The sequence below is a fragment of the Bombina bombina genome, chromosome 2 (assembly GCF_027579735.1).
Source record: "Bombina bombina isolate aBomBom1 chromosome 2, aBomBom1.pri, whole genome shotgun sequence".
In the NCBI taxonomy this organism is placed as follows: Eukaryota; Metazoa; Chordata; class Amphibia; order Anura; family Bombinatoridae; genus Bombina; species Bombina bombina.
The window spans coordinates 726034342-726059204 of record NC_069500.1 but is presented as its reverse complement, the minus strand read 5'-3'; the positions used below and the strand labels follow the sequence as shown (position 1 = coordinate 726059204).

The 24863-nt window shown below is 37.7% G+C and overlaps 1 protein-coding gene across 1 annotated transcript in view; it reads left to right on the top strand.

Moving 5' to 3' along the window:
• Positions 1 to 24863, top strand: part of PCGF3 (polycomb group ring finger 3) — a 299567-nt gene that overhangs the window by 213050 nt on the left and 61654 nt on the right. The gene's annotated exons all lie outside the window — the stretch shown is intronic.

Here is a 24863-nt window from a genome sequence, read left to right as displayed (position 1 = left end):
AGCTAGAAGAGCTTTATGGCTTAAAACTTGGAATGCTGATATGTCTTCTAAATCGACTCTACTTTCCATTTCTTTCCAGGGTAACAAATTATTTGGTTCTCAGTTGGATTCTATTATCTCAACTGTTACTGGTGGGAAAGGAACTTTTTTACCACAGGATAAAAAATCTAAGGGTAAAAACAGGGCTAATAATCGTTTTCGTTCCTTTCGTTTCAACAAAGAACAAAAGCCTGATCCTTCTTCCTCAGGAGCAGTTTCAGTTTGGAAACCATCTCCAGTCTGGAATAAATCCAAGCCTTCTAGAAAAGCAAAGCCAGCTTCTAAGTCCACATGAAGGTGCGGCCCTCATTCCAGCTCAGCTGGTAGGGGGCAGGTTATGTTTTTTCAAAGAAATTTGGATCAATTCTGTTCACAATCTTTGGATTCAGAACATTGTTTCAGAAGGGTACAGAATTGGTTTCAAGATAAGACCTCCTGCAAAGAGATTTTTTCTTTCCCGTGTCCCAGTAAATCCAGTGAAAGCTCAAGCATTTCTGAAATGTGTTTCAGATCTAGAGTTGGCTGGAGTAATTATACCAGTTCCAGTTCTGGAACAGGGGCTGGGGTTTTATTCGAATCTCTTCATTGTACCAAAGAAGGAGAATTCCTTCAGACCAGTTCTGGATCTAAAAATATTGAATCGTTATGTAAGGATACCAACATTCAAAATGGTAACTGTAAGGACTATCTTGCCTTTTGTTCAGCAAGGGCATTATATGTCCACGATAGATTTACAGGATGCATATCTACATATTCCGATTCATCCAGATCACTATCAGTTCCTAAGATTCTTTTTCCTGGACAAGCATTACCAGTTTGTGGCTCTGCCGTTTGGCCTAGCTACAGCCCCAAGAATTTTTACAAAGGTTCTCGGTGCCCTTCTGTCTGTAATCAGAGAACAGGGTATTGTGGTATTTCCTTATTTGGACGATATCTTGGTACTTGCTCAGTCTTTACATTTAGCAGAATCTCATACGAATCGACTTGTGTTGTTTCTTCAAGATCATGGTTGGAGGATCAATTCACTAAAAAGTTCATTGATTCCTCAGACAAGGGTAACCTTTCTGGGTTTCCAGATAGATTCAGTGTCCATGACTCTGTCTTTGACAGACAAGAGACATCTAAAATTGATTTCAGCTTGTCGAAACCTTCAGTCACAATCATTCCCTTCGGTAGCCTTATGCATGGAAATTCTAGGTCTTATGACTGCTGCATCGGACGCGATCCCCTTTGCTCGTTTTCACATGCGACCTCTTCAGCTCTGTATGCTGAATCAATGGTGCAGGGATTACACAAAGATATCTCAATTAATATCTTTAAAACCGATTATACGACACTCTCTGACGTGGTGGACAGATCACCATCGTTTAATTCAGGGGGCTTCTTTTGTTCTTCCGACCTGGACTGTAATTTCAACAGATGCAAGTCTTACAGGTTGGGGAGCTGTGTGGGGATCTCTGACGGCACAGGGAGTTTGGGAATCTCAGGAGGTGAGATTACCGATCAATATTTTGGAACTCCGTGCAATTTTCAGAGCTCTTCAGTCTTGGCCTCTTCTGAAGAGAGAATAGTTCATTTGTTTTCAGACAGACAATGTCACAACTGTGGCATACATCAATCATCAAGGAGGGACTCACAGTCCTCTGGCTATGAAAGAAGTATCTCGAATTCTGGTTTGGGCGGAATCCAGCTCCTGTCTAATCTCTGCGGTTCATATCCCAGGTATAGACAATTGGGAAGCGGATTATCTCAGTCGCCAAACGTTGCATCCGGGCGAATGGTCTCTTCACCCAGAGGTATTTCTTCAGATTGTTCAAATGTGGGAACTTCCAGAAATAGATCTGATGGCGTCTCATCTAAACAAGAAACTTCCCAGGTATCTGTCCAGATCCCGGGATCCTCAGGCGGAGGCAGTGGATGCATTATCACTTCCTTGGAAGTATCATCCTGCCTATATCTTTCCGCCTCTAGTTCTTCTTCCAAGAGTAATCTCCAAGATTCTGAAGGAATGCTCGTTTGTTCTGCTGGTAGCTCCGGCATGGCCTCACAGGTTTTGGTATGCGGATCTTGTCCAGATGGCCTCTTGCCAACCGTGGACTCTTCCGTTAAGACCAGACCTTCTGTCGCAAGGTCCTTTTTTCCATCAGGATCTCAAATCCTTAAATTTAAAGGTATGGAGATTGAACGCTTGATTCTTGGTCAAAGAGGTTTCTCTGACTCTGTGATTAATACTATGTTACAGGCTCGTAAATCTGTATCTAGAGAGATATATTATAGAGTCTGGAAGACTTATATTTCTTGGTGTCTTTCTCATCATTTTTCTTGGCATTCTTTTAGAATTCCGAGAATTTTACAGTTTCTTCAGGATGGTTTAGATAAAGGTTTGTCTGCAAGTTCCTTGAAAGGACAAATCTCTGCTCTTTCTGTTCTTTTTCACAGAAAGATTGCTAATCTTCCTGATATTCATTGTTTTGTACAAGCTTTGGTTCCTATAAAACCTGTCATTAAGTCAATTTCTCCTCCTTGGAGTTTGAATTTGGTTCTGGGGGCTCTTCAAGCTCCTCCTTTTGAACCCATGCATTCATTGGACATTAAACTACTTTCTTGGAAAGTTTTGTTCCTTTTGGCGATCTCTTCTGCCAGAAGAGTCTCTGAATTATCTGCTCTTTCTTGTGAGTCTCCTTTTCTGATTTTTCATCAGGATAAGGCGGTGTTGCGAACTTCTTTTCAATTTTTACCTAAGGTTGTGAATTACAACAACATTAGTAGAGAAATTGTGGTTCCTTCATTATGTCCTAATCCTAAGAATTCTAAGGAGAAATCGTTGCATTCTTTGGATGTTGTTAGAGCTTTGAAATATTATGTTGAAGCTATTAAGTCTTTTCGAAAGACTTCTAGTCTATTTGTTATCTTTTCCGGTTCTAGAAAAGGCCAGAAAGCTTCTGCCATTTCTTTGGCATCTTGGTTAAAATCTTTAATTCATCATGCCTATGTTGAGTCGGGTAAAACTCCGCCTCAAAGGATTACAGCTCATTCTACTAGGTCAGTTTCTACTTCCTGGGCGTTTAGGAATGAAGCTTCGGTTGATCAGATTTGCAAAGCAGCAACTTGGTCCTCTTTGCATACTTTTACTAAATTCTACCATTTTGATGTGTTTTCTTCTTCTGAAGCAGTTTTTGGTAGAAAAGTACTTCAGGCAGCGGTTTCAGTTTGAATCTTCTGCTTATGTTTTTCATTTAACTTTATTTTGGGTGTGGATTATTTTCAGCAGGAATTGGCTGTCTTTGTTTTATCCCTCCCTCTGTAGTGACTCTTGCGTGGAAAGATCCACATCTTGGGTAGTCATTATCCCATACGTCACTAGCTCATGGACTCTTGCTAATTACATGAAAGAAAACATAATTTATGTAAGAACTTACCTGATAAATTCATTTCTTTCATATTAGCAAGAGTCCATGAGGCCCACCCTTTTTGTGGTGGTTATGATTTTTTTGTATAAAGCACAATTATTCCAATTCCTTATTTTATATGCTTTCGCACTTTTTTCTTATCACCCCACTTCTTGGCTATTCGTTAAACTGATTTGTGGGTGTGGTGAGGGGTGTATTTATAGGCATTTTGAGGTTTGGGAAACTTTGCCCCTCCTGGTAGGAATGTATATCCCATACGTCACTAGCTCATGGACTCTTGCTAATATGAAAGAAATGAATTTATCAGGTAAGTTCTTACATAAATTATGTTTTTTACATAATTATATCTAAACAAACTGGATTAAATCAATATAGAAATTTTGGTAAAATAAAATGCGATATCATAAAAGCGAGACATAATGATGCATTCTAAGCAAAGATTAGCCTAAGAATAATGTGCAGGTGTATTTGGTTTTAGTATTACATGTTCATGTCCTTTTAAAGTAATGAATGCCACCATTTTGTAATCTAGGTTTCCCTATATTTAAACATCTCTTATTTTATTTAATCTCCTGTGTTGAGACTGGTTAGTGACAGTTAAAAGTGAACCACTACAGTAGCAATCTCACATAGTTTAATGTCTTCATAGATTAAAACACACACATGCAAAGGTCCACACAGTTGTTCATTGTGGAATATGAAATATTCTGAGCTATCAATATAACTAGTAAACATTTCAAGGCAAATATAGACCTATAAATGAAATCTCAGAGAATGACAATTTATTTCATGTAATTGACAAGAGTCCATGAGCTAGTGACGTATGGGATATAGAATCCTACCAGGAGGGGCAAAGTTTCCCAAACCTCAAAATACCTTTAAATACATCCCTCACCACACCCACAATTAAGTTTTACAAACTTTGCCTCCTATGGAGGTGGTGAAGTAAGTTTGTGCTTGATTTTTATGATTTCTTCTACGATAAGCGCTTCTAAGCGTTCTGAATCCCAATTCCTCTCAGAGTATAGTGTTTGTCAGAGGGATGTGAAGAGAGTATCGCCTATTTGATTTATGGTTTTCCTTGCGGGAAATCTTTTCAAGGGTTCTCTGTTATCAGTCGTAGGGATTCATCTCCTACCTCCCTTTTCAGATCGACGATATACTCTTTTATACCATTACCTCTGCTGTTGGCTTTCAGTACTGGTTTGGCTATCTGCTATATGTGGATGGGTGTCTTTCAGTAAGTATGTATCATTATTTTAAGACACTTTCAGCTATGGTTTGGTGTTTTATGTATTAATGTAAGGTTTTAAATGTATGTATTTTACTTTATATTTGCTATGAGTCAGGTCTATGTGTATTTCCCTTTGCAGTCCAGCAATTTCATTATGGGAATGATGTTTTTTAGGAAGTTTGTCTTACCTGGGGTATAGTCTTTTCTTTAACTTGTTTTTTTTCTTGGAAAACTTGCGGGCAAATTAGTCTCGCAAGGATGCAAAATGCTGTTATTTATTGCGTCATTCTTGGATTTTTTTTGGCGCGAATGTGCATCGGTCATGATGCAAGTTCGTCATTTCCTGCTTCTTAGTTGACGCTAGGTTGTTTGGCGCAAAATTGTGTTATGACACGAGTTGCGTCATTTCCAGATGTTTGCTGGCGCCAAAAAATTTCTCAACTTCCTTTTGCGTTGTGCGTTCTACTTGGCGTCAAAAAATGTAGTTTTATTTTACCTCACTTCCTATATGCTCCTTGCCTTCTTTATGCCCAGAGGGCTATGCTATTTGCTTTTTTTGCCAAATTTAGCACTTGAATTTTTTCCCATTCCTTTAACTGCTATATGTGGAAATAAGATAATTCTGTTTAATGTTATATTTCTTTTTTTTTACATTTTACAAGATGTCTCAATCTGATCCTGTCTCAGAAGCTTCTGTAGGAACCATGCTGCCTGAACACAGTTCTACCAAAAGTAATTGTATCTGTTGTAAGCTAGTGGAGATTATATCTCCAGCTGTAGTATGTAACAATTGTCATGATAAGCTTTTGAATGCAGAGAAGGTTAGTACAGTATCTGTTGTTCCTTCAACATCTAAAGTACATGATATCCCTGTTGATATGAAAAAATAAACGTAAAAGGTCTTTTAAAACTTCTCATAATACTGATGAAATTTTTATTGACCGACAACATACTGATATAACCTGATATATCCTCCTCTAATGAGGATCTCTCTGGTTCAGAGGATCCTACTTCAGACATTGACACTGATAAATCATCTTATCTTTTTAAGATTGAGTATATTCGTTCTTTGTTAAAATAAGTGTTAATAACTTTAGATATTGAGGTGTCTGGTCCTCTTGATAATAAATCCAGTAAACGTTTAAATTCTGTCTGTAAACCTCCTGGGACTACTCCTGAGGTTTTTCCTGTTCCTGATGCCATTTCTGATGTGATTGTTAAGGAAAGGTCTAAGCCTGGTGCTTCTTTTGATCCTTCTTCAAGGTTTAAAAAGTTGTATCCTTTGCCAGTGGCTAGATTAGAGTTTTGGGAAAAAGTCCCTAAGGTTGATGGGGCTATTTCTACTCTTGCTAAACGTACTACTATTCCTATGGAAGATAGTACCTCTTTTAAGGATCCTTTAGATAGGAAAATGGAATCTTATCTAAGGAAAGCTTATTTTCATTCTGGCTCTATGCTCAGACCCGCCATTTCTATGGCTGAAATTGTGGCTGCATCAACTTTTTGGTTGGATAGCTTAGCACAACGGTAAAAAGACTTTGATTTGCATAGCATTGTTCGTTTGCTTCAACATGCTAATTATTTTATCTGTGATTCTATTTTTGATATCATCAAGATTAATGTTAAATCTATGTCTGCAGCTATTTTAGCTAGAAGAGCTTTATGGCTCAAATCATGGAATGCTAACATGGTATCTAAATCTAGGTTACTATCTCTTTCATTCCAGGGTAATAATTTGTTTGGCTCCTATTTGGATTAAATTATTTCCACTATTACTGGGGGGAAGGGAGTTTCTTTGCCTCAAGATAAAGTCTAAAGGCAAATCTAGAGCTTTTAATCAGTTTCATTCCTTTCGACAGAATAGAAAACAGAAAACCACTCCTTCCCCTAAGGACTCTGGCTCCAATTGGAAGCCTTCCTCGAGTTGGAATAAATCCAAGCCTTACAAGAAACCAAAGCCAGCCCCCAAGACTGCATGAAGGTGCGGCCCTCGATCCAGTTTTACTGGTGGGGGGCATATTGAAATTATTTCAAGACGTTTGGGCAGGTTCCATTCAGAATCATTGGATTCAGAATATTGTCTCCCAGGGGTATCGAAATAGGTTTCAGAATAAGACCTCCTGTGAGAAGATTTTTTTCTCTCTCACGTTTCAACAAATTCTGTGAAAGCTCAGGCTTTTCTGAAATGTGTTTCAGATCTAGAGCTTTCAGGAGTTGATTGTACCGGTTCCAATTCTGGAACAGGGTCTGGGTTTTTATTCAAATCTATTCATTGTACCAAAGAAGGAACTTTCTTTCAGACCAGTTCTGGATATTAAGTTTTTGAATCATTTTGTAAGAGTCCCGACTTTCAAGATGCTGACTATAAGGACTATTCTGCCTTTAGTTCAGCAAGGTCATTACATGTCCTCAATAGACTTACAGGATGCGTATCTTCATATTCCGATTCATCCAGGCCACTATCGGTTTCTGTGGTTCTCTTTTCTAGACAAGCATTACCAGTTTGTTGCTCTTCCATTTGGCCTAGCAACAGCTCCAAGAATCTTTTCGAAGGTTCTCTGTGCCCTTCTATCTGTAATCAGAGAGCAGGGAATTGCAGCGTTTCCTTATATGGACAATATCTTGGTACTGGCTCAATCTTTTAATTTAGCAGAATCTCACACAAATCAACTTGTGTTGTTCTTCGAAGACATGGTTGGGGGATCAATTTACCAGAGTTACTTTTGTACACAATATCTTTCATACTTAATACACATCTACGGTCCAAGCTTTTAACAGTATGTAAACATGATCATCCAATAGCATTCATTATGTTACAAACAGCTGCTTCGAGATACACACCCTCCTATGATGCTATCCGCATCACGACAACCACACTGGCTTCTGATTGTCAGTACCCGCCTACTGATCCGAATTACTGATTGTACTCTGCCCTGTCTTACTCTAACTGGTGTACTTACGTCAGCAATGACGCTTCTGGCACAACTCCTATAACCCACTATCATATGATGGACAGATTGATTTGGCCAATTGTAACTAAACTTCTTCCCCATCACATTGGAGGGTGGGATTTATGGACTGTCAAATAGGCTGCTAATGCGGTGACCCGCACCCCCTCTGAGGAAGCGTTTTTGTGAAACGCACATCAGGGGTCGTCTGGAGTAGCTCTGTCTCTCCAGTCTTCTTTTTAATGTTGCTTACCGGGGTTTAAATTTATCTCCTCCCGCAGTAACTGGTTTATTTAGCTGTGCAGTCTATCTTAAAATGATTTAGACCTAGATAATCTTAAATAATCTTGTAAGGTTTTTTTTTATAGGCAAATATAGTGACTGCTGGCTACTTAGAATTTATAATACAAGGATATTATGGGAGCTAGATCTTTTTCCCTGGATCAAGTGTTTTTAATGAATACACGGAAGGTGAGCGCGGTGTAGCAGCGTCCGGAACTGGCAAGTGAAGCTGAAATCCTCCAATGAAAACTGCTGGCAGAGTGCCGTAGCCTGCGATAGACTCCAAATCGCTTATTGAAAACTGGAACAGGAAGGTGAGTGGCAGGCTCTACAATAACCAGACTAGCGCACCAAAATAGGATAAAATAAAAAAACTTTAATAGAAAAAATATTAAAAATACATATAAGGCTGTACACAGAAACAGGGGGGGAACAAAACAAGCAAGCCTGACGCGTTTCTCGCCCCCTAGTGAGCCTATCAATAAGCGCCACTAGGGGGCGCGAAACACGTCAGGCTTACTTGTTTTGTTCCCCCCTGTTTCTGTGTACAGCCTTATATGTATTTTTAATATTTTTTCTATTAACGTTTTTTTATTTTATCCTATTTTGGTGCGCTAGTCTGGTTATTGTAGAGCCTGCCACTCACCTTCCTGTTCCAGTTGTTTTTAATGAATGCCTAAGCCTTATGTATGCATGAGATCCTAATTTTCTTATTATTTATCATAGTTATCTTAATAAAGTTATTTGTATGAATGAGAATTGCAATATTACACATACCTACAAGTGTCTCTTTATATATTGTCTTTCAGAGCAGAAATACTAATTTTTATGCAGACCAAAGCTACTTATACTTAATTGTATAACCTACTGTCTTGTGCCCTGAGCTTTAACCCTGCGACAGAAAGACTTATATTATATACTTATATACTACTCTGTATACTACCTAATTTTTATAAGACTCCTGTTTTATTATAATTCTGCCTCCCCCATTTTGTATTGTTTCTAAAACAATTTACCAGAGTGCCTTGATTTCTCAGACAAGGGTCACCTTTTTAGGTTTCCAGATAGATTCAGTGTCCATGACTATTGTTCTGTCTCAGTGAGTGCGTCTCTCCATTTTCTTGATTTTATGTAAATTACTCTTAGGTCTCCCTAAGAGTAAAAGGGGGAAACCAGACGTTGGACTCCTTGCACACATGCCCTAGAGATATGCAACTGCACCTCACTGACGAGGCCCAAGAGAGGCCGAAACGTACGTCTGGGGTTTGTTGTTTGTCTTGTTCAGAGAAGAATTGCCTGGTATTTCGGTGCTGGACTGTCATTGGGCAGGATCAGACTGATATGCTACAGGATATTTTTTCTCTGTGAAAAGGCATAGTGTGCAGAAAGAGACTGCACCCTGAGTGGCACTGGCCTTGTGGACAAGCACAGAAGTTTTTCTAGCTATTGTTCTGTCTCAGTGAGTGCGTCTCTCCATTTTCTTGATTTTAACAGACAAGAGACTAATGAAATTGGTTTCTACCTGTCGAAACCTTCAGTCTCGATCATTCCCTTCAGTGGCTATGTGCATGGAAGTTTTAGATCTCATGACTGCAGCATTGGATGCGATCCCCTTTGCTTGTTTTCATGAGACCTCTGCAGCTTTGCATGCTGAATCAATGGTTCAGGGATTATACTCGGATATCACAGTTGATATACTTAAATCCCAACATTCAACTTTCCGTGTCCTGGTGGTTAGTCCGACATCGGATTATTCAAGGGGCCTCTTTTGTTCGTCCTGCCTGCACTGTGATTTCAACAGATGCAAGTCTCACAGGTTGGGGAGCTGTCTGTGGGTCTCTAACAGCACAAGGAGTGTGGAATCCTCAAGAGGCGAGGTTATCAATCAATATTTTAGAACTCTGTGCTATTTTAAGGGCTCTTCAGGCTTGGACATTATTAAAGAGAGAATTATTCATTCGTTTTCAGACAGACAATATCACAACTGTGGCATATGTCAATCATCAAGGGTGGACTCGCAGTCCTTTAGCGATGAAAGAAGTATCTCGGATACTTTCTTGGGCGGAATCCAACTCCTGTCTAATTTCTGCGATACATATTCCAGGTGTAGACAATTGGGAAGCAGATGATCTTAGTCACCAGTCTTTACATCCAGGGGAGTGGTCTCTCCATCCAGATGTATTTTTTCAGATTCTACAGATGTGGGGTCTCCCCGAAATAGATCTGATGGCTTCCCATCTAAACAAGAAGCTTCCCAGGTACCTTTCCAGGTCCAGGGATCCTCAGGGGGAGATGGTGGATGCGTTAGCAGTTCCTTGGTTTTACCAACCTGCTTACATTTTTCCGCCTCTAGTTCTCCTTCCAAGGGTGATCTCCAAGATCATATTGGGACATCTTGGTTAAAGCTTTTGATTCACAAGGCTTATGTAGAGGCGGGACAGTGTCCGGCTCAGAGAATTACAGCTCATTCTACTAGATCAGTCGCCACTTCTTGGTCTTTTAAGAATGAAGCTTCGGTTGATCACATTTGCAAAGCAGCAACTTGGTCTTCTTTGCATACATTTACTAAATGTTACCATTTTGATGTATTTTCTTCTTCTGAAGCAGCCTTTGGTAGAAAAGTTCTTCAGGCAGCCGTTTCGGTTTGATTCTTCTGCTTATGATTTAAGTTTTTTTCTTGAAATTTGTGAAATTTTTTTAAGAAAGGCTTATTATTTTTTTTGTAGATTTAATTTTTTCAGCGGAAAGATGTTTTTATTTTATCCCTCCCTTTCTAGTGACTCTTCTGTGGTCTCCCACATCTTGGGTATTTCTATCCCATACGTCACTAGCTCATGGACTCTTGCCAATTACATGAAAGAAAACATATGTAAGAACTTACCTGATAAATTAATTTCTTTCATATTGGCAAGAGTCCATGAGGCCCACCCTTTTTTATGGTGGTAATGATTTTTGTATAAAAAACACAATTTTATTTCTAGTTCCTCTTTTTGTATGCTTTTTTACTCCTTATTTTATCACCCCACTACTTGGCTATTCGTGAAACTGAATTGTGGGTGTGGTGAGGGGTGTATTTATAGGCAATTTGAGGTTTGGGAAACTTTGCCCCTCCTGGTAGGATTGTATATCCCATACGTCACTAGCTCATGGACTCTTGCCGATATGAAAGAAATTAATTTATCAGGTAAGTTCTTACATAAATTATGTTTTTCTCAATAGAAAGAAAGAAAATGGGTAAGTCTTGAACAGTGTTGAAAGCTAGGTCTATATTCTAATAGCAAATTTGTTTTCTAAACTAGATGATCATTTTGCTCTTTCTACATTGTATGCTAATTTTGTTGAGTGCTTAAGTTGTCATACAGATAGGTCCATTCCCACATCAAAGTAGAATAACAGGACCACTCAATTGAATATTGAGTTTCATTCAATGTATAAAACCCTTGCTAAAAGAAGCCTATACATCAAACCTGATTTAGAATGAACAACAAATTACACTACATAGTCACTTTTAATAGACTGTTAAACTAAATTAGTTGTGAGGAGCTTACCTTAGGAAGCGCCGCTCCTGGTCTTGGCCAACGCCAAGATTAGTTTTCCTCTACGTGAGATGCCGAGACTCCAACAGTAGCTCATGCTTTAACTACCTAGAGGCTGTGGGAGTTCTTATAAAAGGTCACTTAGCCCATGACTCTGAGCTATTGTGGGCCAGCCTTGTTCCTGAAACAGAAGCCAAACCTTGTATCTGCAAATGCTCACCTTATTCCTGAAGCTGTGCCTGCGGTAGCTACCTGGTAAACTGTAACAGTCTCACCAACAGTACCCATTGGTTTCCTGTACCTGCTACATATACTGTTTCTGCTATACCAGTGACAGCTTTCCTCAAACCAGCTCTGCCTCCTGTACCTACCTGGTATTCCGTGTGTCTCATTGTCTGTACCCACTGGATATATTGCACTATTTGAGCATCAGTAACCACTGGACTTTTGTTAATGCAACATACTAAGGTTTTCTGAAATTGAACAGGTCTCTAGTGCTTAGCCTGTTGTAGACTTCTGACCGTTTAAAACTAAAAATGTCAGTTTACAATTCAGACATCCTAATGTGTTTTATAAGCATGTATACCTTTTAAGGGGATAATTGTCTACTTATCCACATCTGACATACAGCGGTATTTCTAAGTAGCATAATAGCATTGTTATATAAGCATGATAAACTAAAAACTAGGCAGGTGTTAGATTTCCTTTAGTTACTCCCTTTAGTATGATGTTACTGTGTATTCAGCATGAACCCAGCTGGAGCTCATGTAAATGTTATTGGTTCTCGCTAAACAGGATGAGCATATTTAAAAAAAAATTAAAAAAAATATTTGGCTATCATTTCTTTCTCGGTTATCTCAAAATAAGCAACATAATAGATGTATGCAAACAAATTGTTACTATTCCATTTTAGAAATTATATTTAAAAATAAATAAATATATATATATATATATATATATATATATATATATTATTGTAAAGTAAACATTTCTGATATTTGTTCTTTTTTTTTTTTAATATACTAATGATTCACAGAAATACAATATGTAGCTTGATCCTCATTTAATGACTTAGATACCATTTCAAGTTTTTAATATAAATTTACAGAATATATTAAAAATGTTCACTGGAGAGTTGAAGAGTGTTTCTTTTTATTCCAGCTTTAAGCTCCACAGACTATCATGAGGCAGCAAATCTAATAGCCTGTTAAGCACTGCCAGCTGTCTTGGGAAACGATTGCCGAGCGCCAGTGTAACGTAATAGGTTATGCTCAAATACTATGCTACTCATTAGCGCAGGGCTTGACAAATTTGCTCATAGTCTAGGAGCCAGCCTAAAAATTGAGGAGCCAAATATTTATGGACAGCCACAGCCTAGAACAAAGTGTAATAAATCACTGAAGTAGCTCAGCATAATGACTTAACCCGTTGTTTACTGATAGCACAGGATAATCAAGGGTTTTAATCACTGTTGTGACACACCAATTTCTTAATCCTCAATTTACTGCTGTAAAGCAAACTCACACAGGTTGTTTAACTCCCTGATTGCACAGGACTCACTCAGTATTGTTTGTCCATAAGCTGAATTAACTCTTTGATTATAACAGTACAGTTGTGGTGGACAAAGAATTTACATTGGAGTTTCAGATTTTACACTCCATTCCCAGCATTGTGAACTGTACTCACTTTTTGTGGATCTCTGAACCTTTTCATTACGTTTTGATAAGTGGGTGGTAGGCTCAGCATGGTAAAGTGATTTCGGATCTGTCTATACAGCACACTGTTTACATAGCTGGAATTTTTGTTAGCCAAGTTATGCTATTATGGATTAATCTTAGAAATGTTCAGAATGTTTCTTCCACTTTGGAAATAGAGCTGTGGCCTACCGAAGGACAAGTAGGCAGATGTTTAACCATTTACAAAGAACAAATAGTCCTGAACACTCTAGGGTGTACAATAATAGAATTTAGCTTTATTTCTTAAAATTAAAAAGCAAATATGGTCATGCAGGGATGCATGGAGTGACACTGATGCGTTTCGCACTATACTAGAGCTTAATCATAGGTGATAATAATTCATCTGATATTTATAGCGGCTTCCACCAATCACAACCTGACGTGTATTTAAGCAGAAACCGCCCCTTTCTTTTTTAAGGTGTACTGGTATATGTAAAAATAAACTTATTAATAAAAATTGATGTAAATGGAAAAAAATCCATAACCTGTTGGTAATCACATATACACTCACAGACCACTTTATTAGGTACACCTGTTCAATTGCTTGGTAACACAAATGGCTAATCAGCCAATCACATGGCAGCAACTCAATTCATTTAGGCATCTAGACGTGGTGAAGACGACTTGCTGAAGTTCAAACCTAGCATCAGAATGGGGAAGAAAGGGGATTTAAGGGACTTTGAACATGGCATGGTTGTTGGTGCCAGAAGGGCTGGTCTGAGTATTTCAAAAACTGCTGATCTACTGGGATTTTCATGCACAACCATCTCTAGGGTTTACAGAGAATGTTCTGAAAAAGAGAAAATATCCAATGAGCGTCAATTGTGTTGACGACAATGAATTGTTGATATCAGAGGAGGATGGGCAGACTGGTTCAAGATGATAGAAAGGAAACCGTAATGTGAGGGATATTTTCTTGGCACACTTAATACCAATTGAGCATTGTTTAAATGCCATGGCCTACCTGAGTATTGTTGCTGACCATGCCCATCCCTTTATGACTACAGTGTACCACAGGATATATCCCATTCATAATTCATTCCTAATGGATACCTGGTTTCCAACTTAGTAACACAGTAAAAGAGTTCATGACCTCAGCACTGTTGATGCTGATTGGCTGCTGTTCATTTCTTCTTCTTTTTTTTTTTTTTACCTGCAGCTGGGCAGCAGCTGAGTATAACTTTTTACACAGAATTTACCCTGCTGAGCTGAGGAAGTTGTGAGGTAAAATATCTTCCTTTTTTACATAGCGATGCTCAGGTTATATTTTCAGCTTTTTACAGTTATACTGCATCAGTTTCAAGGGATTTAGCATATGAGTATTATGTCCCTTTAAAGGACCAGTAAACACAGCAGATTTGCATAATTAACAAATGCAAGATAACAAGACAATGCAATAGCATTTACTCTGAATTTCAAATGAGTAGTAGATTCTTTTTTAACACATTTCAAAGTTATGTATATTTCCACTCCCCCTGTACCATGTGATAGCAATCAGCCAATCACAAATGCATATACGTATAGTCTGAGTTCTTGCACATGCTCAGTACACCTGGTAGGAGGCAGATTAAAACTTTTACAGAATGCTTATTTACAATCTGTCCAATTTTTTGGCTTTTACTGCTTCTAAACACCTCACCACTTGGCTATACGTCAAACTAAGGTATGATTGAGGTGGGAGGGGTTTTGAAGGCTTTTGGAGCGTTTAAAACTCCATCCCATACATAACGGCTTGTGGACTCTAGCCACCATGAAAGAAATGAATTTATCAGATAAGATAAAAATGTTTTTTTTCATGTTTTGAATACATTATGTCGAGCATTTATTTAGTGTTTACTGTCCCTTTAAATAAAGCACATAATTGTCCACTTGTTGGGCTTTTTTCTGTACTTTATTCAGAATCCTTCATTTAGTGTTTGTTGGATCTGTGTTAATAGGTAATGTTGTTTGTAGAATATTTTTTATTACAAGTCGGCTAGCTGTAATCTGTCATCATTTCTCAATTATAGTTCTGTATTTAAAATGAAATTCTGTTCTGTTAACAAAATTACCAGACCGTCTTAGCGACTAACACATACGTTTGATTTGGGCTAATCTGCTGTCCTGTTACAGGCATCATAATTGATCTTTTCCTGCTTCAATAGCCATATTCATGCACACAGAAAAGGTACTAATTGTGTACTGTGAATAAAATGATTCTTCATTATAGGTCTGCCCAGCTTCAATCAAATCCACTTGATCTTCTAACTAGTAGCTTACAGACCACACAATAAACACTGAAGTACCTGTCAGGCTGTTTACTACGGAAAGTATTGAATATAGCACACAATAAAGTAAAATATCGATTATTGAAATGTGATCGAATATAAATCACATCTAGTTGTGTGCTAAACTGAATTGTGGTCAAATTTTAGGCCTCTGTGCAAGATATCCATTAAGGTGTCTAATCAAGTGATTAAAGGAGCATAAAAGTCTAAATTAAACTTTCATGATTCCGATATAACATTCAATTTTAATTGTACTTTTATTATCAAATTTACTTCATTCTCTTGGTATCCTTGGCAGCAATGCACTATGGGTAACTGCATATAACTGTCTCTTGTCATTGGTTCACCTGATGTTTTTAGTGAGCTCCCATTGCTACTGCTGAGATTTTCTTGGTATGCTTTTCGACAAAGGATACCAAGGAATTGAGAAGAAAAAAAAAACTGGAAAGTTGTTTAATATTTTATGATCTATCAGATTTGTAAAAGGGAAATGTTGGGCTTCATGTCTCTTTAACTTGTGCTCAATAATGATTAGTGTAAAATATCAGAAGTACAGATTGCATACGTCATGTGACAATCAGGATCTACTAGTAGGGCTCTAAGCGCTGACCAGCACATCAAGACTGTGGCGGGATTTACTGTTTTGATTCCGATACGTGACACAACTTCCAATTTTTGTCATTCTCTTGGCATCTTTTGTTGAATGAGCAGCAATGCACTACTGGGAGCTAGATGAACACATTGGGTTAACTAATGACAAGAGGCATATAGGTTCAGCCACCAATCAGCAGCTAGCTCCTAGTAGTGCTTTGCTGCTCTTGAACCTACCTAGGTGTGCAGTTTTATTTTCTGTCCCTTTAAGTTCAAAGAAAGGTGAAATATGTTTGCACAGGAATATTCTACATCACTTCAGTGGCCCCTATTTAAAAAAAAGTTAAATAAAAATGGGTTTAGTACAAGAATTGATCACTGTGTGTGCCAGCTCAGATTTACTTATGCTTAGTAAATTAATACATAAATTGCACTGATCACACTGACAAGTGTTTTTTTAATATTAAAGGGACAGTTTACACTAAAATTGTTATTGTTTAAAAAGATATAGAACGCCTTTACAAACCATTCACCAGCTTTGCACAACCAACATTGTTATATTAATATATTTTATAACATTTAAACCTCTAAATGTCTGCCTGTTTCTAAGCCACTACAGACAGCTTCTTATCACATGCTTTTTTATTAGCTTTTCACAACAGGAGACTGCTAGTTCATGTGGGCCATATAGATAACATTGTGCTCACGCACAAGGAGTTATTTACGATTTAGCACAACACAGTACTAAATGCAAATCAATAGATAATAAATAAAAAGTCATCTGATCCAGGGGTTTGTCAGTAGATGCTTAGATATAAGGTAATCACAGAGGTAAAAAAGATATTAATATAAATGTGTTGGCTATGCAAAACTGGGGAATGGATAATGACGGGATTTATCTATCTTTTTAAACAATAGAAATTCTATTGTAGACTGTCCCTTTAAATATTTTAAATGAACATAACTACCTATTCTATAAATATCTTAGTCTTTTCATATAAAGAATTTTGTGGTCTTCAAGCCATCATGTGGCTACTGTGTTAAATATGATTAGCTATTATCATTTGTACCTATGACCCTTTTCATTGGTAGAAAAACCCAAGCTCAGGTTAAAGGAGACCTCTTAAATGAAGTAGCGGTTGAGATGCACAGCGACAGAGTAGACACTTTGCAGACGTCTTCACAGAAAGGGCGATTTATTCACAGAATAAACTTCCATTGCAAATACTGTGGTGGACTTCAAGAATGCCTGGGATAAGCATAAGGCTATTCTATGGACTAATTACACTTATATGTTATAGGAAATATAGGCAGCATTTTTGGGTCTATGGTTTTTATTTGCCGTCCAAATATAATGTTCATTTCTAGCAGCAGCAGAACATTTTGGAGGGAAGGAGACAAAGTCCCAGAAGACATAAGCAATGTGAAGAATGGATAAAGCAGAAATCAAAATATTTTCTTCCTCTCACTGTAATGATGTTCAAATAATCATATGCAAAAACCAATTAGTGTTCTGTAAGCGTTACCGCTGTTTATGTAAAGCATTTATACATTTTTCTTTTTAAGCGGATCTGTTAAAAAAGAAGACTGATGGAAATATACAATTCCCTTATATGTCAAAACTAATATAGAATTGCAGAGCAGAAATCTTTACAGATTGATTCTTTATGCTCACCTTTTTGTCAGAGGTCTTGGCTGCTGCTGGATATCTTTTTTTACCTTTTAAAGAACAATGTAAAATATTAGATAGGGACATCTTAGCTGATGTAGAATACCAGCAGATGCCAAAATAATATCTGTCTATCTCTTATGTATCTTTTTTTCTCTCTGTGTCTATCTCTCCCTATCTCTCTCTCTCTCTGACATTTTACATTCTAGCTAAGTAAAATCATTTAAAGGGGAAACTTTTAACAAAGGGTAAAGACATATTACAGAAATTGCATTAAAGGGACAGTTTACTCCAGAATTTTTATTGTTTAAAAAGATAGATGGGGGGGGCGAGCCAGCCGGGTAGGTGAGTGGTCGCACTCTCTATGAGCTCTTACCAAACTTTCATATAACACCGCTCACCTACCATAAAAAACAACCTAAGTAGCCTAAACTGCCTGTTGATCATTCCTAACCTGGACATCCAGTCCTAGAAGCAGTGAGGTGCTGCACACCATTGAGGAACCTGAGACTTGCAGAGCGGCTAAGAGAAGCCTGCGGCCATCTTGGCAGCCGGATGACAACGGCTTCAATTCCTTCGTCACTGTGGGGAGTTAAAAATTTAGCCCAAACATCTCGAAATGGGTCAGTGCATGTCCCAATAGCGACCCATTTTACCTTGCTAGCTGCATCAAGTTATGGAGATACCCAAGATAGGGAGATACCATTTATTTCCTTTTTTTTTTTTTTACTCTGCGCAATTGCCTAACGGTAGGTCACCCGTTTGAGGTGCACACCCAGCACAGGACCCTCACTCACTTGAAAGCACCTACATCAACTAGTGTAATTATGAAGGGGACAATAGATTTCCTTGCTAAACTAAGAAGTCTACTTCAAGACCACCATAGCGCCCTTGAGGACAAGCTGCACGCAGTGTTCCACTACAATGATACGCAACCCGCTCCTCAGCTAACCTTCCCCACTGTTACTCTTGCAGAATGTGTTGGTGAGCACACTTGGGGGACCTAGCGCTCTCCATCTACCCCTTTTAGCTTGGGACTTGATCCTATATTGTGTGGGGTACCAGAGGGCTCAGCTACAAATGAAATTTTGAGGAGTATTCTAGAGAATAGTGTGACCTCAATGTGGAAGAGCACACGTACTTATGCGGAGTATTGGCCAGACATCGCAACGAATCAGGAGAAATGCATAGGGAACTTGGCTCAAATCTTGGGTGACAGACGGTCACAAATTTCTTGCTCTTTCCCTATCTTTAAGCCTCCTTCTTGTTTCCCTATTGTTAAGCCTCCGTCTTGTCCCCTGACCGCACAGTTAGTGCTACTAACTCATAGAACATGTTCAGCCTTGTGGTACTACAGCCGCATGAGCCCTGAGAGACTTGCTTTTATCATGCCTAGAATTGGAGTTCGCTAAGGTTTTGTCGAGTTGCTGGGACTGTGGAACCAGAGCTGGTCTGGTAATGTGAAACGCTAAATGACATTTTGTTAACAAAACCCTTCCTTTGGAGATAAAAGATGCTGAGGCGATAAGAACTCATTAAAGACACTATCGATATAGCCCTGATGGTTATTTTTGTTTTGAGCTTTAAGACTAATGGTTCATGATTGTTTGTAAACGCTTAGCACGTTTAATTTATTAATGACAGCCCAAGTTCAGTACTACTTGAAATCCTCCCTACATGTTTAAACTATAGCTCTTCCATGTCTCTTATCTTAGAGGCCAAGTTTACTGTGTCATCTTGTATATGGTCAAGGGAACTCCCCACTGCACTGATTTACTGGGAGTCTAATTAACTGTTTGCTTTATTAACATATATAGATGTGTCTTATTAGGCACTCCATGTACGATGTTTTTACTCCTACAGTACAATTTTACACTTTTATGAGAGTGGGTGTAGACTAATATACAAACTGTGTCCCTTATCATTATCTACTCTAGACTAGTTGTTAGAATAGTTTACAAGCTGAGAGACACTAACAAGTTATATAATATGTTTGTTGTGCACATGTTTTGATGTATGTTTTTTGCACAGACTGATGGTATGTCTTCCTATTGTAGGATTTAAGTACTATGTGATGATTGTAGAGTTGGACACTTCAGAGAAGTCTCACAGTGTGGATGGAAACTATCCTCATTGCCTGTTGACTAGTCTAGTTCTTATTTACTAACCATTTCTTGTCAGGGGAAATTAGTGAATCTTTTAGCTTCAAATATTTCAGTTTAGATCACCTTTTAGCTTACATCCTTTGGTTTAGGCCACCTTTCTAGCACGATAGGCATTAAAAACGTTATCCAGGTAGTTTGGGGAGGCCAAGTGGATAGCTGCCTGGAATCACACACCTATACATATAATTGTTTTAATTGTTATTTGGACATAGGGCCCATGTCTGGATGGCAGAATATACAAAAATTATAGGTGTGTGGAAAAATCATACTCTATACTCCCACTATAATGCCCAATCAATAGTTATGCTCTATATTTTGGTGATATTTCTATTTCTCTCTAAGGAGGTACTTATACCTGACAATAAAAGATTTAATTGATGAAGTCTGTACAGCGGGATATGATGACCACTACTGTATGGGAACATATAGTTTCCTCTATCTACTACTGATGCGGGCTGGTCCTGCTCGACTACTATTACCTATTGTCTTGTTGTCACTACTTTCTGATTGTACTATACAAGCTATGCTAGATATGTGGATACAGACCTAGACTATTTTATGTCAGATATACCATTGCTTACTATATAACTAGTTCACTTTTGGTTTCCCATGGTTAGCTACTATGTTCATATGACTGTATATATGATTATATTGCCCTGTGACACTAAAACCTCTCTACTTAGTATTTGCTGCCTATTACATTAATTTAATTATCCCCTCCACAACCTACAATGAGCCTGCCCGTCCCTAGGCTACATACTCTTCGTTTAACAATCAAACTTATCACCTCCCCCCCCCCTCCTTCTATAATAAACCTCCTATTTTTGGAGGGTTAAATGCGCGGCTTATCTCTTCTATGCCGCACCCTAAATCCTGTGTACCTACACTTACAACAACCCCTGCCCCTACAACGTTTCTACACACCAGACCCGAGAGGGTCTTTCCATGTTTTATCTGAGGTATAACACTTTAGTCTACTATATAATAGTTTCATTAAATATCTTGTTAACTATAGTTCTAAACAGGAAAAAAGAGGTTCTTCATTTGGGGCCCATGATTGGCCCTGTCAATCCATTATTTACCTGCCTTACCTTACATCTTTGTGGTCCAAGAGTGGCCGCATATATCTTATGGCAGGTGCAATGTTTGAACAACGTTTAATGCTTGTATTTAATGTGTGATTTACCATTTAATTGTATTGTGTACTTGGGCGATTTCTTTTGGTAACCTACACTGTAACAATCTATTTTCCTTTATAATATGTTTTGACAATTCCTGTTTGTTTGAAAAGGAACCTCAATAAAAATATTTAAAAAAAAAAAATAGATAATCCCTTTATTACCCATTCCCGCGTTTTAGATAACCAATACGGTTATATTAACCCCTTAGTGACCAGACCGTTTTTCAATTTTCTTACCATTCAGGACCATGGCTGTTTTTACTTTCCTGCGGTGTTTGTGTTTAGCTGTAATTTTCCTCTTATTCATTTACTGTACCCACACATATTGTATACCGTTTAAATGGACTCTCTAAAGATACCATTGAAAAAAACACAAATTTTTTCAACTTTGACCCCCAAAATCTATTACACATCTTCAATTACCAAAAAAACACCCATGCTAAATAGTTTCTGAATTTTGTTCTGAGTTTAGAAATACCCAATGATTACCCCATACCCCCTTAAAGGACCGGGAATTTCAGGCTAAAACTTCCCCAAAAGACCAGAGTATTTCTAGCATTTTTGCTATCACTCCATTTAATCAGAAATAAAGCCCTTTTTTATATTTACCCATCAAAACTATATTTTTTTTTTTTAGTAGACAACCCAAAGTATTGATCTAGGCCCATTTTGGTATATTTTATGCCACCATTTCACTGCCAAATGCGATCAAATAAAAAAAACGTTAACTTTTTCACAAACTTTAGGTTTCTCACTGAAATTATTTACAAATAGCTTGTCCAATCATGGCACAAAGAGTTGTAAATGCTTCTCTGGGATCCCTTTTATTCAGAAATAGCAGACATATATGGCTTTGGCATTGCTTTTTGGTAATTAGAAGGCCACTAATTGCAGCTGTGCACCACACTTGTATTATGCCCAGCAGTGAAGGGGTTATTAGATAGCCTGTAGGGTTAATTTTATCTTTAGTGTATAAATTACCCTAACACCTGACACCTCTCACCCCCTGATCCCTCTCAAGCAGCTCTCTGCCCTCCCCCACCCCCCAATGGTCACCCCCATCTTACCCCCATCTTAAGTACTGTCAGAAAGTCTGTCAGTATGAAAATAAAAGGCTATATATATATATATATATATATATATATATATATATAATTTTTTTTTCTGCACTTTAGGATCCCCTCAACCTCACTGCCCCCCCCGCCCAAACAGCTTTCTAACCCTCCCCCGACTACCTATTAGCCGCCATCTTAGGTAATGGCAGCTGTCCACCAGTTCCCAGTTTGCTGCAATTTTTACTTTAAAAAACAAACAAAAAAAACACATTTTTTTTCTGTAGTGTGCCTGCCTCCCGTCATTACCCTACCCCCTCCCAGATCCCTTTCCCACATCGGAACCCACATAGGATTCTCCTCTCCCCTCCCTCCTTCCCCCTCATTGACGCTGTATTTTTTATTTCTTTTCCGTAGCGTAGCAGTCCCACCCACTCCCGCCCTATCTGAATCATGAACGTTTAATTTTGACTAGACTGTCAATTTAAAGATAATTCAGGTATGGTTAAAAGTTTGCAATAGTCAAACTGAACTAAGCATGAGAACATTTCAGCTTCGAATAGGAGCATTTTTCAATATAATTTGTATTTTTAAAAACATTAACGTTTCTAGTAAAATATATTGCTGTTTCAGAGGCATGTAATCCATAAACAGTGGTTAAACATCACATTTGCTCAGAGAGTTGACAGTGGCTTATATGATGCAAATAGTTATCTCTGTCTTGATATACCCCGCCCCTTACTCCATGAGCAGGAGCTGTGTTTGAATAAGGCATGCACAGCATATGTGTGTATGTCACTGAAACAGTAATATGTTTTACTTTTCAGTAACCCAAATATACTGGGGATATATGGTTCTATTAAAAATTTAAATCCACTCATGCACTTTACTATATTTATAACTGTAATTCATCCTTCGTTTAAAAGGCAGATAATAAATTAAAAAAACAACAACATTTTATCAGTCTAAAAAAAGTCTTTCTCCAGCTTTGTCTTCCATGGTAGTGGTCTTTTCAAAAGATTACCTAAGACCAGTTCTGGCTTCTCCCTATTTAATCATACTGAGTACTCTGTATTCTACCCTTTTTTGTAAGGCATGTGAAATTACTTAAAGGGACATTAAAGTCAAAATTAAACTTTCATGATTTAGATAGGGCATGTCATTTTAAACAACTTTCCAATTTAATTGGATCATCAAATTTGCTTTGTACGCTTGTTATTCTTTGTTGAAGGCTAAAGCTAGGTAGGCCCAGACTTATTTCTAAGATCTTGAAGGCTGCCTCTTATCTCAGTGTATTTTGTTTGCTTTTCACAGGTAGACAGTGCTAGTTCGCGTGTGCCACATAGATAACGTTGTGCTCACTACCGTAGACTTATGCATGAATCAGCACTTATTGGCTGAAATGCAAGTTTGTAAATAGCACTGATATAGTCTGCAGAGGTTTAGATACAAGGTAATCACAGAGGTAAAAAGTGTATTAATATAACTGTGTTGGTTATAAAGGGATTATCTATCTTTCTAAAAAATAAAAATTTTCAAGTAGACTGTCCCTTTAAAAGCACATTAATGTAACAACAATTTGAAGCAGTGTCCTTAAGGGCTTAAGCACAATTAGTTTTCTCAATTGTTCCATGACGAAATAATTTATTGGTAATTAAGGGGTTAAAAAGTAGCAGTTAAATAGTTAAAAAAAATTTGACCTAAAAAGTTTAATACATTTCATTTCATATTAAAAATAACAGGAAATAAATGTCTTTGCACAACTCATGCCTAGGGGGAAGACTGCTCATTTATGTGCTGCCATCCACCACAGCTCTCCTGGTGGAATGGGATAATCCTGCGGGACAACAAATATTTATTCATGATAGGAATAACCATTTTTTTTGAGCCAAAAACTATAATAAGTTTTAAAATAACCTATTTTAGATACAAGAAGGGAAAAGACAAAACCAATACAAATTAATGTACAAGCAAATCTAATATTTTCCGGGTCCAAGGAACATCATTCAAGTAATTAATTCTGCGCCGCTACCCATGTCAGTTAATTAAAAGTACACTAAAGTCAAAATTAAACTTTCATGATGTTTTAAGAAACTTAACAGTTTACTTCCATTATCAAACTGCACACAGTCTTTTTATATGCACACATTCTGAGGCAACAGGTACTATTGAGCATGTGCAAGAGTTTACTATGTATACATGTCTGTGATAGGATGATGGCTGTCACATGATAAAGAGGCACCGTAAATTTTGATTTGAGAAAAAAAAGTACAACTCATTAAAAAATTTACGGTGCTATTGCGTTGTCTTTTTATTACATATTTGTTGATTATGAAATTCTGCTGTATTCAATGGTCCTTAATGTTTTTCTATGTGATAGTGATATGCTATTGCCTTTTGTATTCTGTTTAACAAAGCTGGATGTTTATTAAAGTGATATGAAAGCCTGTTTCATTGTTGTAATTAATAAGTACTAAGTAGTGGCTTATGCTTGATATAAATCATTGCAATATGAATAACTCATCATTTTAAAATATTTTTACCTTTTTATTTCAACTTCATTTGTGTTGTGTCCATTACTTCCTGTCACAACCCTACAAGGAGCCTGTGGTTTCTACAGGAAGCTTTATCTACCTTGATATTATACAACTTCTAGAGTAACACAAGCTGGTTTACCATTAAGTGAATACTAGATAATCAGGAAGTAAAATTTGCCCATGCTCAGAAGAGGCAGAATGCAATCTAAGTTGTCCA